This window comes from Salmo salar, chromosome 13 (assembly GCF_965601325.2).
Source record: "Salmo salar chromosome 13, fSalSal1, whole genome shotgun sequence".
Classification (NCBI taxonomy): Eukaryota; Metazoa; Chordata; class Actinopteri; order Salmoniformes; family Salmonidae; genus Salmo; species Salmo salar.
Genome location: NC_138303.1, coordinates 32,225,424 through 32,240,499, shown reverse-complemented (window position 1 = coordinate 32,240,499; position 15,076 = coordinate 32,225,424). Strand labels below are relative to the sequence as shown.

Here is a 15,076-nt window from a genome sequence, read left to right as displayed (position 1 = left end):
GACCCTGCCTCACACAGGAAGCGGCGCAGGTCCTAATCCAGGCACTTGTCATCTCCCGTCTGGATTACTGCAACTCGCTGTTGGCTGGGCTCCCTGCCTGTGCCATTAAACCCCTACAACTCATCCAGAACGCCGCAGCCCGTCTGGTGTTCAACCTTCCCAAGTTCTCTCACGTCACCCCGCTCCTCCGCTCTCTCTACTGGCTTCCAGTTGAAGCTCGCATCCGCTACAAGACCATGGTGCTTGCCTACGGAGCTGTGAGGGGAACGGCACCTCCATACCTTCAGGCTCTGATCAGGCCCTACACCCAAACAAGGGCACTGCGTTCATCCACCTCTGGCCTGCTGGCCCCCCTACCTCTGAGGAAGCACGGTTCCCGCTCAGCCCAGTCCAAACTGTTCGCTGCTCTGGCACCCCAATGGTGGAACAAGCTCCCTCACGACGCCAGGACAGCGGAGTCAATCACCACCTTCCGGAGACACCTGAAACCCCACCTCTTTAAGTAATACCTTGGATAGGATAAAGTAATCCTTCTAACCCCCCCCCCCCCCCCCCCCTTAAAAGATTTAGATGCACTATTGTAAAGTGGTTGTTCCACTGGATATCATAAGGTGAATGCACCAATTTGTAAGTCGCTCTGGATAAGAGCGTCTGCTAAATGACTTAAATGTAAATGTAAGTCAGGAGTGAACCAGGAGCTATATCTGTTCTTAGTTCTACATTTTTTTTAATGGGGCATGCTTATTTGAGATGGTGAGAAAAATCACTTTTAAAGAACAACCAGGCATCCTCTACTGACGGGATGAGGTCAATATCCTTCCAGGATACTGGGCCAGGTCGAATAGAAAGGCCTGCTCGCTGAAGTATTTTACGGAGCGTTTGACAGTGATGAGGGGTGGTCGTTTGACCACGGACCGATTACGGACGCAGGCAATGAGGCAGTGATCGCTGAGATCCTGGTTGAAGACAGCAGAGGTGTATTTGGAGGGAAAGTTGGTCAGGATGATATCTATGAGGGTGCCCATTTTTACGGATTTAGAGTTGTACCAGGTAGGTTCCTTGGCGTGAGATTGAGGGCATCTAGCTTAGATTGTAGGACAGCCGGGGTGTTAAGCATATCCCAGTTTAGGTCACCTAACAGTACGAACTCTGAAGATGGATGGGCGGCAATCAATTCACATATGGTGTCCAGGGCACAGCTAGGGGCTGAGGGGGGGTCTATAACAAGCAGCAACAGTGAGAGACTTATTTCTGGAAAGGTGGATTTTTAAAAGTAGAACCTTAAACTGTTTGGGGATAGTAAGACAGAACTCTGCAGGCTAACTCCGCCCCCTTTGGCAGTTCTATCTTGACGGAAAAGGATGTAGTTGGGGATGGAAATTTCTGGTGGCCTTCCTAAGCCAGGATTCAGACAAGGCTAGGACATCAGGGTTGGCGGAGTGTGCTAAAGCAGTGAATAAAACAAACTTAGGGAGGAGGCTTCTGATGTTAACATGCATGGAACCAAGGCTTTTACGGTTACAGAAGTCAACAAATGAGAGCACCTGGGGAATAAGTGTAGGACTAGGGGCTACAGGGCCTGAGTTAACCTCTCCATCACCAGAGGAACAGAGGAGGAATAGGATAAGGGTACGGCTAAAGGCTATAAGAACTGGTCTTCTAGTGCGTTGGGAACAGAGAATAAAAGTAGCAGATTTCTGGGCGTGATAGAATAGATTCATGGCATAATGTACAGACAAGGGTATGGTAGGATGTGGGTACAGTGGAGGTAAACCTAGGCATTGAGTGACGATGAGGTTGCGTCTCTGGAGGCACCAGTTAGGCCAGGTGAGGTCTCCGCATGCGTGGGGGGTGGGACAAAAGAGCTATCTAAGGCATGTTGATCGGGACTGGGGACTCTACAGTGAAATAAAACAATAATAACTAACTGAAACAGCAGTAGACAAGGCATATTAACATTAGAGATTGGGATAAAGCAATCACGGGTGTTGGTCGGGAGAGCTAAGACAACGGGTAAATGGCGATGAATGGGCAGAGAGGGTCAGTTAGGTACACACAGGACCTGAGTTTGAGGCTGGGACCGACAGATAAACAAAATGAGGTACAGTGTTAATGAACAGACCAGCAGGCATCAGCTGTGTAGCCGAGTGATCATAGGGTCCAATGAGCAGTAATAGGTGAGTCAGGGAGCCGTTCGGTAGTTGCTATTACACTAGGCGAATGGGAGACACAGTGTTCAGAAAGCTAGCGGGCCGGGGCTAGCAAATGGGTCTTTGGCGACATCGCAACGGAAAAGCCTGTTGAAACCACATCGGATGATTACATCGGCAGACCAGTCGTGATGGATCGGCGGGGCTCCATGTTGACAATAAAGGGTCCAGGCCAATAGCCCAAGAATTAGCTGGTATACTCGGTCGGCTGGCCGGGAGATGGGTCAACCTCAAGGCTAGCTCAAGGCTAACTGGTGCTTGCTTCGGGACAGAGGCGTTAGCCAACAGTAGCCACTCGGTTGCAGCTAGCTAGCTGCGATGATCCGGTGTAATGGTCCAGAGCTTGCAGCAGGAATCCGGTGATGTGGTAGAGAAAAGCAGTCCGATATGCTCTGGGTTGATATCGCGCTGTGCAGACTGGCAGGTAATTGTCTGAGCTAAAGCTGGCTAGTGTCCGAGCTAAAAGGTGAAGACCGCTAGCAGGGGCAAACAATGACCAGTAGCTAATAGCTAGTTTGCTGGCTAGCTTCTGATGGAGGTTCCAGTTATAAGGTATGAAAAAATAGCAGATCCGTACCACATTGGGTGAGGCGGGTTGCAGGAAAGTATGTTTAGTTTGTAGATGGAAAGTGAGATTAAAATATATACGAAAACACACTATTTACAGACTAATTAACACGGGACAAAACAAGCACATGTCCGACTGCTACGCCATCTTGGATACGATAGTGATATCCAGCTTCTTTGACTTCTTAGACACTTGTGCTGTACAATTAATCACTGTGGCAATAAATGCCACAAAATCCACCTTCTTTACAATGAGTGCATCCAGATTACCCATTGACTTAAAACACTAGCAACTGGTTGCAATGCATCCACTGCCATTATTTTCAACACTGTTGGCTCTTGCCCCTTCGACTTTCTTCACCACCTCCACATAGGAGATCCGATGCACAGCCCTGATCCTTGACACCTCGACCTCCTTCACCCGACTCTACCACAAATTTTGCTCATTTTTTTCCATTCTTTGATTCCACTATTTTCTATTCTTTATCACACATTTCACCTCTGCGCGGGGCGTTGGCAGGTATGCGCACCTATGTGGTGGTCGTTCGAAGTAAACAACGCCATCATTCAAGTTTGTGAGCACGTCCCCTCTACCTAGCGGGCATATCAGCATTCGCTATGAATACCGGACCTTGTGGTTCACTGAGCAGACAAATACACAGGGAGGCGAAACTTCCAGATTCTACCAGTGAAATTAAAATGTGAGAGTTCTAGCTTGTGGTTTGGATCATTGTGATTTTTATGATAAAAACGTAATGTTGTGGATATATTAACGACTATATGCCGTGGCAGAGCCAGGGTGAAATTCCTGTAATCAGTTATTTCCCAACCCTGGTGTCAGTGCAAGACCCATGTGCTTAGTTAGTGCAAGACCCATGGCACAGAAACGGACCTAGAATTTGTCGTTATCTGTTGATATCCTATGTTTGAGCCCTAATGGAGGGTGAGTGTTGACTAAGGGCCCTGTGGAAGGTTGCTTTGCATCTTGGTTTGGTTTTTACTGGGGCAGGGACAGGGTGGTACAGAGCACCCTTGTCTCCTAACCCAGCACAGCATCCGCTCAACTAATGCAAAGCTATTTGCATAGGAAAATGTAAGTGTAGTCTTTGAAGGCTGGAAAGTTAGCTAGGCATATATTACTTTTGGATCTCTTCGACATTGAAGTTAACATAACTATTTAGTACTAACCGAACCTGGATCTCTTGGTTTGCGAGACCAATACTAACCTATTCTACAAGAAAGAGTTGAAAATGTGTCTCTGCACAAAATCATTATCTGATCGATGTATTTATTGATAAGTAAATCTTAGATTGTGGGTTATACACCCTCCAACCCATTTTATTATAGTACTGTCCAACCTCATTTACAGTCAACTTTAATTACTACTCAAAAGATTAAATATACATTATGCTCATTGTACCATGTTTTCAGATAATTGTATGTCTGCTTAGTCTTCCCTCTGTCGGCCTATATGTGAAGCCCTATACACTATCCACAGTTCCACACCCATAATTGCACAGGAAGTATACCAGACTTTCTCTGTGGACAGAGACAGATTTGCCTCGGATGCAAATGCCAACTGTTGTGCTTGGCATGGAGGCTCAAGCTGCAGGCAGCACGATACAGAAGACTGGGACACATTTTAATCTCAACAATGGAAAGGGTTTTTCATATTCTATGGGCTTATCCTTGGTTGTTTTTCAAACATTTGGATTCACACTATTCTTGAACCATGAGGGGATGCATGATGTCATTGTTAAATACGTGGTTATTTTAGCCACAGTACTAGACTCAATATTCTGGCTGTGGTGTATGATACATTAAATTACATTCCTTCCAATCCTTAGAATTGTCTGATTTTCAAAGTCCTGAATCTGCCGCACACACACACACGCACGTATACGCACGCAAGTATACACACACCTCTCTCTTCCTTTAAAGTGTCTGTGCCCCACCACCACATGAATAGGCCCAGGCTCTGTGCAGTCGGCAGCTGCTTCCTTTGAACGACCAAAGACAAAAAGCCTTAAATCTACATGCCACCTTTCATCTGTACATTTGATTGCCACTTTACTCACCCCATTGTCACTGCAAAAAAAGGTATATGTCCCTGGGCTCAAAGTTACTACTACACTGCATCCTGTAAACTCCATTTTTAATATGCAGTTGGCCACAAATAATTCATGTTGCTGGTGTTACTTGCTATCACACACACCATCCAAGGCAAGAGTATACCTAAATAATGTTGCATGAAGCTAGATATCAAGATTTGATGGCAAAGAAATAGAAAACCGGTTTGTGTAAAAATCTGTATATACAGTTGTGACAACTCTCCCACTCTGTCTTCCGAATTTTTTCTCTTTGTTCTTGTTTTCCTTAATAGGATGTCAGTGGGCGGAGCCCGGAGGGTCATCAGCTAAATGCGACACACCTGGGCTCGGGTGTGTCCTGGGGATAAATACACCTTTCCCCTATTCATTGGAGAGACTCTCCACGCAGACAAACGGTTGGATTTTGGTTGTGGCTGTGTTGTGGCTGTTTTGTTTTGCACCTCTCAACACCCCTCATTATCACATCTATACACGCAACCACTCACTTACACTACTGACTACACACACACACCCCATTGTTACTTGTTTATAATTTACTTTAGTTAATTAATAAATATATTTTTGTTATTCCTTGATCTCCACATTGTCTCCCTTTTTGTTATGGGCTATGAGCCGGTTCATGATACAGTGCATTCGGAAAGTATTCAGACCCCATGACTTTTTCCACATTTTATGTTACAGCCTTATTCTAAAATGGATTAAATTAAGAAAAATCCACATCAATCTACACACAATACCCCATAATGAAAAAGCAAAAACAGTTTAGGAAAATGTTGCTAATTTATTGAAATAAAAGACTGAAATACCTTATTTACATAAGTATTCAGACTCTTTGCTATGAGACTTGAAATTGAGCTCAGGTCCATCCTGTTTCCATTGATCATCCTTGAGTTGCTTCTACAACTTGATTGGAGTCCACCTGCGGTAAATTAAATTGATTGGACATGATTTGGAGAGGCACACACCTGTCCATATAAGGTCCCACAGTTGACAGTGCATGTCAGAGCACTGTCAAAACCAAGCAATGAGGTTGAAGGAATTGGCCGTAGAGCTCCAAGACAGGATTGTGTCGAGGCACAGATCTGGGGAAGGGTATCAAAAAATGTTTCCAGCATTGAATGTCCCCAAGAACACAGTGGCCTCCATCATTCTTAAACGGAAGACGTTTGGAACCACCAAGACACTTCCTAGAGCTGGCTGCCTGGACAAACTGAGTAATCGGGGGAGAAGGGCCTTGGTTAGGGAGGTGACCAAGAACCCTATGGTCACTCTGACAGAATCTTCCAAAAGGACAACCATCTCTAAGGCATTCCACCAATCAGGCCTTAATGGTACAGTGGCCACTCCTCAGTAAAAGGCACATGACAGCCCGCTTGGAGTTTGCCAAAACGCACCTGAAGGACTCTCAGACCATGAGAAATGAGATTCTCTGGTCTGATGAAACCAAGATTGAACCCTTTGGCCTGAATGCTAAGCATCACGTCTGGAGGAAACCTGGCACCATCCCTACGGTGAAACATGGTGGTGGCAGCATCATGCTGTGGGGATGTTTTTCAACTGTAGGGACTGGGAGACTAGTCATGATCGAGGGAAAGATGAACGGAGCAAAGTACAGAGAGATCCTTGAAAACCTCCAAAGAGCTCAGGACCTCAGAGTGGGGTGAAGGTTCACCTTCCAACAGGACAATGACCCTAAGCACATAGCCAAGACAACGCAGGAGTGGCTTGGGACACGTCTCTGAATGTCCTTGAGTGACCTAGCCAGAGCACGAACATCTCTGGAGAGACCTGAAAATGGCTGTGTAGCGACGCTCCCCATCCAACCTGACCGAGCCTGTGAGGATCTGCAGAGAATAATGGGAGAAACTCCCCAAATACAGGTGTGCCAATTTTGTAGCTTCATACCTAAGAAGACTCGAGGCTGTAATCGCTGCCAAAGGTGCTTCAATGAAGTACTGAGTAAAGGGTCTGAATAATTATGTAAATGTGATATTTCAGTTCTGTATTTTTAATACATTTTGCATTGTCACTATGGGCTATTGTGTGTAGATTGAGGGGGGGGGGGTCAGGATTTCTGCCGGGCTCCCCAGAGGAGGAAGGGAAGACTATCCTCCTCAGTGAATTTCAGAAGAAAGAAAGTGAAACATTAAAAAAGTGATCCTTTTTATCCTGAACAAAAATATAAACGCAACATGTAAAGTGTTGGTCCCATTTTTCATGAGCTGAAATGAAAGATCCCAGATAAATATTAGTGAACATTTATCCTTTGCCAAGATAATCCATCCACCTGACAGGTGTGGCATATCAAGAAGCTGATTAAACAGCATGATCATTACACAGGCAAGGGGACAATAAAAGGCCACTCTAAAATGTGCAGTATGTCCAACCAGACGTGGCAGTACGTCCAACCCGCCTCACAACCGCAGACCACGTGTATGGCGTTGTTTGTGCGAGCCGTTTGCTGATGCCAACATTGTGAACAGAGTGCCAGGTGGTGGACGTGGGGTTATGGTATGGGCATGCATAAACTACAGACAACGAACACAATTACATTTTATCGATGTCAATTTGAATGCACAGAGATACCTTGACGAGATCCTGAGGCCCATTGTCGTGCCATTCATCCACCGCCATCACCTCATGTTTCAGCATGATAATGCACGGCCCCATGCCGCAAGGATCTGTTCCAGTTCCCGCCAATATCCAGAAACTTCGCACAGCCATTGAAGATGAGTGGGACAACATTCCACTGGCCACAATCAACAGCCTGATCAACTCTATGAGAAGGAGATGAGTCGCGCTGCATGAAGCAAATAGTGGTCACTCCAGATACTGACTGGTTTTCTGAACCACGCTCCTCTTTTTTAAAAGGTATCTGTGACCAACAGATGCATATTTTTATTCCTAGTCATGTGAAATCTATAGATTAGGGCCTCATTTATTTATTTCAGTTGACTGTTTTCTTATATGAACCGTAACTCAGTAAAATCTTTTAAAATGTTGCAAGTTGCATTTATTTGTGTACAGTATAGATAAAACTATACTAAATATATTCACAAGTCACCAAATAATTGATTAAAACACAGTTATGCAATGAAGGTGTACAGTAGCCTCAGCAGCACTCTGTAGCGTAGCACCATGGTGTAGTTGGAGGACAGCTATTGTCTGTTCTCCTCTGGGTACACTGACTTCAATACAAAACCTAGGAGGCTCATGCTTCTCACCCCCTTCCATAAACTTCCACAGTAACTATGACTAAGACTAATTAAAATAAACATGTTTAGTATCTACAGGCTCCACTCGTACAAGCAGCATACAAGCCTCTGATGCACACGTTTGGAACATCTACATTTAAAGAACTATAACAAATCAATTGAATTTACACCATCACATGTCTACAGGAACATTATTATATTAAGAAAATGTATTTCAGAAGAACAGAATATGAGTTATGCTACTGTATGTTATCTGGCTATGCATCATGCCATAGGCTGTAGACTTGTACACAAGATATGCTTATACGTCCCGTGCCATTATTTTATGACGTTATCGTAAGAATAATATATTTGAATTTAGCTTAATAAAATATAATGGATATTTTTCCCATTCCCGAGTGAGGGTGGGCGCATATGAAGTGGCTACGTTGAAACAGGTCATATATGCTAGATTTAGAGTTATTTGGCAACTTTAGTTGTGAATGATACAAACCTTAGAATGTCTTAGAAATCACAAGATATATGGGCTGCATGATGCGACAATAGGCTCTTGATTTGTGAAAGTCCCAACAACAAAAAATAGCGCTCTGTTCCTTGCCTCAGGCTGCACACGCTGTTCTCTCATCAATTGATCATATTTCCACTGGTCAGACTATTCTCAATTTAATCTTGTTTTTACTAATATGTGAAATAAGTTTCGATTTAGAATGGCCCATCATCAAATGGGCAAGAACAGGTGAATAGCGAATGGAGCCCACTTTTCCGCTGGTATTTTTTTTAAATTGAACCTTTATTTAGTCAGTTAATTAAGAACACATTCTTACAATGACTGCCTACCCCGGTCAAACCCTCCCCTAACCCGGACGACGCTAGGCCAATTGTGCGCTGCCCTATGGGACTCCCGATCACGGCCGGTTGTGATACAGCCCGGGATCGAACCAAGGTCTGTAGTAACACGGTAATTTCGCTGTGCCACAGGTGATATTCCGCCAAAAAATCTGTATGCCATGGGCACTCCAACCCTGTTCCTGTAGCTACCCCAGTGCTTAATTTGGGAAACCAAGTGAAATCTGTTCGGGAACATCGATAGTAACATGTTTTCACAACGAAACCCTAGCCTATTAATTTAAACTGTTGACAGCCACTCTCTGCGCGCTGGAGAAAGGAATGAAGGATATGTAAACTCACGGTGGTGAAATATTCTGTAGCTATATGTAACCGATGTGAAATGGCTAGTTAGTTAGCGGTGGTGCGCGCTAATAGCGTTTCAATCGGTGACGTCACTCGCTCTGAGACTTGAAGTAGGGTTGCCCCTTGCGTTGCAAGGGCCGCGGCTTTTGTGGCGCGATGGGTAACGATGCTTCGTGGGGTGTCAGTTGTTGATGTGTGCAAGGGTCCCTGGTTCGAGCCCAGGTTGGGGCGAAGAGAGGGACGGAACCTACACTGTTACATTGGTGCCGTGACCCGGATCATTGGTTGCTGCGGAAAAAGGAGGAGGTCAAAGGGGGGGGTGAGTGTAACCGATGTGAAATGGCTAGTTAGTTAGCGGTGGTGCGCGCTAATAGCGTTTCAATCGGTGACGTCACTCGCTCTGAGACTTGAAGTAGGGTTGCCCCTTGCGTTGCAAGGGCCGCGGCTTTTGTGGCGCGATGGGTAACGATGCTTCGTGGGGTGTCAGTTGTTGATGTGTGCAAGGGTCCCTGGTTCGAGCCCAGGTTGGGGCGAAGAGAGGGACGGAACCTACACTGTTACATATAGGTAATGTGTCAGTCTATAATTCATTATGAGGGGGAAAATGTTGTTGTACTAGACTCATGAATGTTATTCTGGCATGTGTAAAATGCGGGACAATCATTATTTTTATTCTGTATTTTTTGTCTCGCTTGGACTCATATAGGCCTATGCTTATGCTTAAACTAATACGCATAAGCATAGTGTTTTGAATTAATCATCGCCTTAGAAAGCGCTGTCCATTTCGTTGTGTTAGGCTTTGAAACAACATCCACAACGACCATGTTTTCCATTCAGTTTCAACCTATATTGTTGAACTTCTGTCTTCAAATTGATTAATCACAATGAGATGAGTTTTAAAAGCACATACTGTTTTGGAAAGTGTTTGATGTGATTTTCGAATGCTTTTGCATTGATGTTAGAGGGACAATAGAGCCCTGAGTCCCAGGCCATTAGCGACCTGATGATCGTTAGAATTGGGTAGGCTACATATAATGCATGCCCAGAGTGCAATAAAGGAGATTACCATGACTCAACGGCCATGTACAATTTTACTGCGGTCATGAGTCATGACTGCCGGTGTTACATTCTCCAGCAACCCCCCCCCCCCCCCCCCCCCCCCTGTCTCTCAAACAGAAGGGGGAACTAACAAAGAGTCACTGACCAACAACCAAAACGAAACGGGTGGGTTCTGAAAGACACTCATGTGGGTGTCCACTGAAAGTTAACTAGCAACAACAACTGGAACCTAAAGACACCAATTATGAGCAGCCACTAAATTTGCCAAAGAGGAAAGCAAAAGAAACGCCCACACCAAACTTAAAGACAGGAAGCAAACCAAAAAGGTAGAGCCAAATCAAATATTTTTTTTATTGAACTCAAATAGGAAGCGCCAACTAAAGGTGTTGACCCTCCACATCTCTCAAGACAACTTGAGCACTGGGCCAGCTGCTCTTAAATAACACCTGAGCCAGTACAGGTAAAACATCTTCCCACTAACGAGGTGACACCAATCGGTGCGCCCTACTCACTAACGAGCTATACATGCTAAAGTTCAACCTCAAAACATAAATGGAAAAATCTAAACCTGTAACAGGCGATAATACGGTCACCGCAACAGCCTTAATTATGACAACTTTCGGAGGATGTCCTCCAACCTATCAGAGCTCTCGCAGCATGAACTGGCATGTTGTCCACCCAATCAGAGCATCAGCATTTGTGGGTTCGATTACAGGCTCAAAATGGCCAGAAACAAAGTCCTTTCTTCTGAAACTCGTCAGTCTATTCTTGTTCTGAGAAATGAAGGCTATTCCATGCGAGAAATTGCCAAGAAACTGAAGATCTGGTACAACGCTGTGTACTACTCCCTTCACAGAACAGCGTAAACTGGCTCTAACCAGAATAGAAAGAGGAGTGGGAGGCCCCGGTGCATAACTGAGCAAGAGGACAAGTACATTAGTGTCTAGTTTGAAAAACAGACGCCTCACAGGTCCTCACCTGGCACCTTCATTAAATAGTACCCGCAAAACACCAGTCTCAACGTCAACAATGAAGAGGCGACTCCGGGATGCTGGCCATTTAGGCAGAGTTGCAAAGAAAAAGCCATATCTCAGACTGGCCAATAAAAAGAAACCGGACCACCATTTTATTACATTTGCAATCGCAACAAATAATCTGCTCAGACCCCAACCAAGGATCATCAAAAGTCGTGCTATAAATTCTCGGACAACCCAAAGATTCCTAGAGGCCCTTCCAGACTCCCTCCACCTACCCAAGGACGTCAGAGTACAAAAATCAATTAACCACCTAACTGAGGAACTCAATTTAACCTTGTGCAATACCCTAGATGCAGTCGCATCCCTAAAAACAAAAGTAATTTGTCATAAGAAACTAGCTCCCTGGTATACAGAAAATACCCGAGCTCTGAAGCAAGCTTCCAGAAAATTGGAACGGAAATGGTGCTACACCAAACTGGAAGTCTTCCGACTAGCTTGGAAAGACAGTACCGTGCAGTATCGAAGAGCCCTCACTGCTGCTCGATCATCCTATTTTTCCAACTTAATTGAGGAAAATAAGAACAATCCAACATTTCTTTTTGATACTGTCGCAAAGCTAACTAAAAAGCAGCATTCCCCAAGAGAGGATGGCTTTCACTTCAGCAGTGATAAATGCATGAACTTCTTTGAGGAAAAGATCATGATCATTAGAAAGCAAATTACAGACTCCTCTTTAAAGCTGCGTATTCCTCCAAAGCTCAGTTGTCCTGAGTCTGCACAACTCTGCCAGGACCTAGGATCAAGGGAGACACTCAAGTTTTTTAGTACTATGTCTCTCGACATATTGATGAAAATAATCATGGCCTCTAAACCTTCAAGCTGCATACTGGACCCTATTCCAACTAAACTATTTAAAAAGCTGCTTCCTGTGCTTGGCCCTCCTATGTTGAACATAATAAACGGCTCTCTATCCACCGGATGTGTACCAAACTCACTAAAAGTGGCAGTAATAAAGCCTCTTTTGAAAAAGCCAAACCTTGACCCAGAAAATATAAAAACCTATCGGACAATATCGATTCCCCCATTCCTCTCAGAATTAAAACTTTTAAACTCGGAGAAAACAGAGATGCTTGTAATAGGTTCCAAGAAACAAGGAGATCTTCTGTTGAATATGACAATTAATCTTGATGGTTGTATAGTCGTCTCAAATAAAACTGTGAAGGACCTCGGCGTTATTCTGGACCCTGATCTCTCTTTTGACAAACATATCAAGACTGTTTGAAGGACCGCTTTTTTCCATCTATGTAACATTGCAAAAATCAGAAACTTTCTGTCCAAAAATGATGCAGAAAAATTAATCCATGCTTTTGTTACTTCTAGGTTAGACTACTGCAATGCCCTACTTTCCGAATACCCGGATAAAGCACTAAATAAACTTTACTTAGTGCTAAACACGGCTGCTAGAATCTTGACTAGAACCAAAACATTTGATCATATTACTCCAGTGCTAGCCTCCCTACACTGGCTTCCTGTTAAGGCAAGGGCTGATGTCAAGGTTTTACTGCTAACCTACAAAGCATTACATGGGCTTGCTCCTACCTATCTTTCCGATTTGGTCCTGCCGTACATACCTACACATACGCTATGGTCACAAGACACAGGCCTCCTTACTGTCCCTAGAATTTCTAAGCAAACAGCTGAAGGAAGGGCTTTCTCCTATAGAGCTCCATTGTTATGGAATGGTCAGCCTATCCATGTAAGATACGCAGACTCGGTCTCAACCTTTAAGTCTTTATTGAAGACTCATCTCTTCAGTAGGTCCTATGATTGAGTGTAGTCTGGCCCAGGAGTGTGAAGGTGAACGGAAAGGCACTGGAGCAACGAACCGCCCTTGCTGTCTCTGCCTGGCCGGCTCCCCTTTCTCCACTGGGATTCTCTGCCTCTAATCCTATTTCAGGGGCTGAGTCACTGGCTTACTGGTGTTCTTCCATGCCGTCCCTAGGAGGGGTGCGTCACTTGAGTGGTTTGAGTCACTGACGTGAGCTTCCTGTCCGGGTTGGCGACCCCCCCCAATGGGTTGTGCCGTGGGGGAGATCTTTGTGGGCTATACCCGGACTTGTCTCAGGATGGTAAGTTGGTGGTTGAATATATCCCTCTAGTGGTGTGGGGGCTGTGCTTGGCAAAGTGGGTGGGGTTATATCCTGCCTGTTTGGCCCTGTCCGGGCGTATCGTCGGACGGGGCCACAGTGTCTCCCGACCCCTCCTGTTTCAGCCTCCATAATTTGTGCTGCAGATGTGTGTCGGGGGGCTAGGGTCAGTCTTATATCTGGAGTATTTCTCCTGTCTTATCTGGTGACCTGTGTTAATTTAAGTATGCTCACTCTAATTCGCTCTCTTTTTTCTTTCTCTCTTTTTTCTTCCTCTCTCTCGGAAGACCTGAGCCCTTGGACCATACCTCAGGACTACCTGGCCTGATGACTCCTTGCTGTCCCCAGTCCACCTGGTCGTGCTGCTGCTCCAGTTTCAACTGTTCTGCCTGCGGCTATGGAACCCTGACCTGTTGCTACCTTTCCCAGACCTGCTATTTTCAATTCTCTAGAGACAGCGGGAGCGGTAGAGATACTCTGAATGATCGGCTATGAAAAGCCAACTGACATTTACTCCTGAGATGCTGACCTGTTGCACCATCAACAACCACTGTGATGATTATTATTTGACACTGCTGGTCATCTATGAACATTATAACATAAAATAGCCAAGATGTTCAAATCTCCACCCGGCACAGCCAGAAGAGGACTGGCCATCCCTCGTTGCCTGATTCCTCTCTAGGTTTCTTCCTAGGTTCTGGCCTTTCTAGGGAGTTTTTCCTAGACATCGTGCTTCTACACCTGCATTGCTTGATGTTTGGGGTTTTAGGCTGGGTTTCTGTACAGCATTTTGTGACATCAGCTGATGTAAGAAGGGCTTTATAAATAAATTACATTGAGTAGTACACAGCGTTTGTCACGCCCTGACCTGAGAGAGCCAGTTTTTCTCTGTTTGGTTAGGTCAGGGTGTGCCATGGGGTGGGCATTCTATGTGTTGTAATTCTGTTGTTTTTTCCTTTGATTGGCCTAGTATGGTTTCCAATCAGAGGCAGCTGTCTATCGTTGTCTCTGATTGGGAATCATACTTAGGCAGCCCATTTTCCCACAGTTAGTTGTGGGATCTTGTCTTTGTTTGGTTGCATGTATTTTGCACTACGAAGCTTTTCGTTCGTTGTGTTGTTTATTGTTTTTTGCTGGTTCACCTTTAAAATAAAAGATGATGAACTCAACTCACTCTGCGCCTTGGTCTACCTTGAACGATGGACGTTACAGCGTTGTACGAGATCTTCAGTTTCTTGGCAGTTTATCGCTTGGAATAGCCTTCATTTCTCAGAACAAGAATGGACTGAGTTTCAGATGAAAGGACTTTGTTTCTGGCCATTTTGAGCCTGTAATCGAACCCACAAATGCTGATGCTCCAGATACTCAACTAGTCTAAAGAAGGCCAGTTTTATTGCTTCTTTAAACAGGACATCAGCTTTCAGCTGTGCTAACATAATTGCAAAATGATTTTCTAATGATCAATTAGCCTTTTAAAGTGATCAACTTGGATTAGCTAACACAACGTGCCGTTGGAACACAGGAGTGATGGTTGCTGATAATGGGCCTCTGTACGTCTATGTAGATATTCCATAAAAAAGTAATTTACAACATTAACGA

The 15,076-nt window shown here is 44.7% G+C and overlaps 1 long non-coding RNA gene across 1 annotated transcript; it reads left to right on the top strand.

Moving 5' to 3' along the window:
* Nucleotides 1–12,788: 12,788 nt before the first annotated feature.
* LOC145859996 (uncharacterized) lies at nucleotides 12,789–14,646 on the top strand. Its single transcript, XR_014379932.1, has 2 exons — nucleotides 12,789–13,459; nucleotides 13,765–14,646. It is a non-coding gene; the product is annotated as an uncharacterized LOC145859996 (long non-coding RNA).
* The last annotated feature ends 430 nt before the right edge of the window (nucleotides 14,647–15,076 follow it).